Source organism: Triticum urartu, chromosome 7 (assembly GCF_003073215.2).
Source record: "Triticum urartu cultivar G1812 chromosome 7, Tu2.1, whole genome shotgun sequence".
NCBI lineage: Eukaryota > Viridiplantae > Streptophyta > Magnoliopsida > Poales > Poaceae > Triticum > Triticum urartu.
In genome coordinates this window covers 684,785,910-684,791,407 of record NC_053028.1, presented here as the reverse complement: position 1 = coordinate 684,791,407, position 5,498 = coordinate 684,785,910, and positions in this window count along the sequence as shown.

The window sequence follows — 5,498 nt, the reverse complement described above, 5'->3', positions numbered from 1 at the left end:
TCCCCTAGCACTAATCATCTCTTACGCTCTAGTCCCTGGTTAACGTTTTGTCAAGAGAAAATGAACTTTGTAGTTATAATCAAATTCCAACGAACTTAATAATAAATAGTCAGTTCTCTCCGCGTACATGACATTGCACGTACGTGCAACGTGAGATTTTTTTTTTTAAAGGAGAGCTAGCGGGCCTTTTTTCTTTGCAAGTACGTGCAACGTGAGACTTTTCTTTTTGAGGGAGAGCTAGCGGGCCTTTATTTTCTTATAGGTAGGGAGGACCTAGAGTTTCCTTTTTATTTTCTTGTAGGTTTACGTGGCATGATCTATATCTGATTGTTTATCTTAGGGAGAGCTAGCGGGCCTTTATTTTCTTAGGTAGAGAGGACCTAGAGTTTCCTTTTTATTTCCTTGTAGGTTTACGTGGCATGATCTACATCTGATTGTTTTCCTTAAGTTAACGTGTGATTGTTTTGGACAACTTTTTTTTTAAATAGAGAAGGCATATGAGACTTTTTTTTTGAAATGTAAGGCATATGAGACTTGGAGATATGTACGTGACGTGCCAAACTGTTCCACATGACTTTCTTTCTATGTAACATTGCATCTTTTAAATCTTAACCGTTAATATCTAAAATTGATGGTCGAGATAATATAATCTATGTGGGCGATCGTGATGGCTTGTTTGCCTCTTGTAATAACAACCCATAATGCAATAAATATCAATATAGAAGTATGATGCAAAATTGACGTATCGGCAGAGCTGAGGGGAATTTGGACTTCGTGGCTAACACTGGCGCGCGGAATTATAACCCGGCCCAACGGCGCAAAGGAAGGCTGGCTCAGGCTGAAGGATGAAAAATCAACCGCGAAGCATTGTTGAATCAGCCGTGTCCGAAGCACAGATCACGTGAGAAGTCGTCCTCTCATATGGAAGGATTGCATCATCATGAAAAAATTCAAGAATTCCCATTTTTTCCAGGATAATCATGGGCCGGGTTGCGGCTCAGGTTCCAGCTCTCATGGTATGGGTTACGGTGGTGGACGTTCTAGCTCTGGTTTTCACGGCCAAGGTAATCAGGGTGGTTACAACCAACAGAGCAATCAGGGGAATCAGCAGCCGCAATCTGGCTATCAGAGTAACCCGAAGCAGTTGAATAGTGGGCAGTACCATGTTTTCACCACAAGTTTATGCAAGCGGGATCATAAGCTCCATAAGAGGGCAGTGAACGTTGTTGAGCCGGCGGTTCCTTGTTAATTGCGATGGTCTGAACAGCCCATTGTGTGTAGTCGCGAGGATCACCCGCCCCGGGTGGATAATCCGGGTCACTTGGCGTTGGTGGTGGCGCCTCAAGTTGGAGGATACAAATTCACCAAGGTGCTCATGGATGGAGGCAGCAGCATTAATATCCTTTACTATGAAACTTTTCGTCGCATGGGGTTGACTGACAAAAATTTTAAGCCGTCGAGTACTGTTTTTCACGGTGTGGTGGCTGGTAAATCGGCATATCCGATTGGTCAAATATCTTTGGAGGTTGCTTTTGGAGATGATTATGATTCCAGATACGAGACATTGACCTTTGAAGTGGTTAAAATCAAGAGCCCTTATCATGCTCTATTTGGGCGGCCGGCTTATGCTAAGTTCATGGCAAGGCCTTGTTATGTTTATTTGCAGCTGAAGATGCCGGGTCTCAAGGGCACTATAAGAGTACATGGGAGTTGCAAGGTAGCCTTGGAGTGTGAAGAAGGCGATGCTGCTTATGCTGAGTCTATTTGTGTGACAGAGGAATTGAAGTTTTACAAGGATAATGTCGACCCGGCGGATATGACATCTTTAAAAAACCCAACTATAGAGCATGACCCTTTGTTGAAGTTTAAGTCGGCAAATGACACCAAGTTGGTTGACATTGTTCTTGACGACTCATCCAAGCAGTTCAGTATCAGTGCTAATTTGGATTCGAAATAGGAAAGTGCGCTCATCGAGTTCATCCATGAGAACCGGGACATCATTGCATGGAAACCTTCTGACAAGCCAGGTGTACCGAGGGAACTCACTGAGCACACTCTTAATATTGATCCAAAGTTTAAACCAGTCAAGCAATTCCTTCGCTATTTCAATGAAGAAAGGTGTAAGGCTATTGGTGAGGAGGTCGCTCGACTCTTGGCGGCAGGATTCATTGTCGAAGTTTTTCATCCTGAGTGGTGGCTAACCCGGTGTTAGTACTTAAGAAGAATGGCACTTGGCGTATGTGTGTGGATTATACAGATTTAAACAAAGCTTGCCCGGCTGATCCTTTTGCTCTCCCTCGTATTGATCAGATTATTGATGCTACGGCAGGTTGTGAGCGTTTGAGTTTTTTGTATGCTTATTCTGGTTATCATCATATCAAGATGGCAGTTAAGGACCAGGAGAAGACAACTTTCATCACTCCGTTTGGAGCCTTCTGCTATGTGTCCATGCCTTTTGGGCTCAAGAGCGCCCAAGCGACTTACCAGCGATGTGTGCAGAATTGTCTTCATGATCAGATTGGGCACAATGTTCATGCCTATGTGGATGATATTGTGGTGAAGTCCAGGAAGAAGGAGACCCTGATTGATGATTTGAAGGAAAACTTTGACAATCTTCGGGTCTACAAGATAATTATTAACCCGGCCAAGTGTGTTTTTGGTGTACCAGCTGGTAAGCTTTTAGGTTTTCTGGTTTCAGAACGCAGTATAGAAGCTAACCCAGAGAAGATAAAGGCTATCACCTCTCTGGCTAAGCTGGCGTGTATCAATGATGTCCAGCGTCTGGCGGGTCGTATTGCGGCCCTAAGCCGGTTCATCAGCCGATTGGGTGAGAAGGCTATTCCTCTTTACCAGATGATGAAGAAGACATATCACTTTGTTTGGAGTGATGCTTCTAATCAAGCGTTTGAGGACTTGAAGAAACAGTTGGCTAAACCGCCCGTTCTTGCTGCTCCCATTGATAAGGAGCTTTTGCTGTTATATGTGGCTGCCAATAGCCGAGCTGTCAGTGTAGCCATTGTGGTGGAAAGGAAGGAAGCATGCAAATAATACCCGGTTCAACAGCCGGTTTACTACATCAGTGAGGTCCTTATTGATTCCAAACAGAGGTATCCGCATTGGCAGAAGCTTGTATATGGGGTTTTTATGGCTAGCCAGAAGCTTAAGTAGTATTTTCTGGCTCATCCTCTCACTGTGGTTAGTTCTGCCCCTTTAGGGGATATCATTCAAAACAGGGAAGCCACAGGTCGGGTAGCCAAATGGGCCATTGAGCTTGGACCTCACGGTTTAAAATATGTGCCTCGTATAGCCATCAAGTCTCAAGCACTTGTCGACTTTATCAATGATTGGACAGAGTTGCAGATGCCTGAGGAGAAGCCGAATAACACATATTGGACAATTCACTTTGATGGGTCCAGGCAGTTGGAAGGCTCGTGGGCTGGAGTTGTATTGACTTCCCCACGAGGTGATAAATTTTCTTGTGTTCTCCGACCGATGTTCCCTTGTACTAACAATGCAGCTGAGTATGAGGCCTTGCTCCATGGTCTTCGGATGGCTAAGGAGATGAACTTAAGCCGGGTGAGGTGCTTCGGCGACTCAGATCTGGTGGCTCAACAAGTTTCTGGCACTTGGGATTCCAAGGATCCACTCATGGCGGCTTACCATCGAGAGGTTGATGTTATTGCGGGTCACTTCAAGGGTTATAAAGTTGAACATGTTGATCGCAGAAAAAATGAGGCGGTTGATGCTTTAAGCCGGTTAAGGACTCAGCGTAAGCCGGTGCCACCTAACACTTTCCTGGATATTCTGCATAACCCTTGTGTCAAATTGCCTACAGAGGAGGATCTTGCTATTCCTGACCCGGCAACGCGACTGGTGGTGGCTCTTCATGCTATTCCTGATTGGATAGTTTCGTATTTGGATTATATGACCCGAGGCGAGTTACCTAAGGATGAAACTTTGGCCAGGCAGATAACCCAGCGGTCTAAGTCAATGACTATTGTCAATGGAGAGTTGCATCATCGCAGTGTTACTGGGACATTTCAGCATTGTGTTTCTCCTAAAGAAGCCTGTGAAATTCGGCGAGAGATTCATGAAGGAGATTGCGATCATCATGTCGGCTCTAAATCTCTTGTAGCCAAGGCTTTCCGTCACGAGTTTTATTGGCTGACGGCTCACGCTGACGCTGAAGATCTAGTCAGTAAGAAGTTTTCACGCCGAGCCCATGTGCCGGCTCAAGAATTGAGGATGGTTCCAATTACTTGGCCGTTTGCAGTCTGGGGGCTTGATATGGTTGGACCTTTCAAAAGGTCCAAAGATAAAAAGACACACCTCCTGGTGGCGGTTGACAAGTTCACAAAGTGGGTTGAGGCAGAGCCAGTCAGTAAATGTGACGCGGCGACGATAGTTCAATTCATCAAAAAGGTGATTTTCCATTTTGGTTTTCCCCACAGCATTATAACTGATAATGGCACTAATCTCTCCAAGGGTGCTATGGAAGAATTTTGTCAACATGAGCATATCCAGCTTGATGTATCATCAGTAGCTCACCCCCAGTCTAATGGTCAAGCTGAGAGCCAATCAAGAGATTCTGAGAGGCATCAAGCCCCGGCTTATGGTTCCTTTGTAGAGGACGCCGGGTTGTTGGGTAGAGGAGTTACCCTCAGTATTATGGAGTATCAATACTACCCCCAACAAATCTACGGTTTACACGCCTTTCTTCATTGTTTACGGAGCGGAGGCGGTTCTCCCCAGTCATATCCGTCACGACTCGCCCCATGTGGCGGATTATGTTGAAGCCGACAATAAAAAAGCACGTCAGGATGCACTTGACCTGTTAGATGAGGAGCGTGACCTTGCAGTGGCTCGTTCGGCAGGAGAGGGGGGGGCACGCCCTGGTGGGTTGTGCCACCCAGGGCCCCTCTCCGGTGGGTCTTGGCTCCAGAAATTCTTGTTATTGGTATAAAAAATCCTCAAAAAGTTCCATTCCATTCCAAGAACTTTTATTTCTGCACAAAACAACACCATTGTAGTTCTGCTGAAAACAGCGTTAGTCTGGGGTTAGTTTCATTCAAATCATGCAAATTAGAGTCTAAAACAAGAGGAAAAGCATGAGAAAAAGTAGATACATTGGGGTCGTATCAACTCCCCCAAGCTTAAACCTTTGCTTGTCCTCAAGCAATTCAGTTGATAAACTGAAAGTGAGAAAAAAAACTTTTACGAACTCTTTTGCTCTTGTTTGCATAAATAAGCTTAAACAGCATCCAGGTTTTCAGCCAACATTATAACTAACCATGTCAACAATTACTCCTAAAGATTATAATGATATATATCAATGACATAATCAGCTAGCGAGCAATAATAAGATATCTCAAACAGCAACATGTTGTCAAAACAACCATGATATAATATGACAATAGTGGTATCTCGCTAGCCCTTTCTGAGACCAAAGTTCAAGCAGCGACTAAACATTGTAATTCATGGTAGAAAAGATCCAGTCA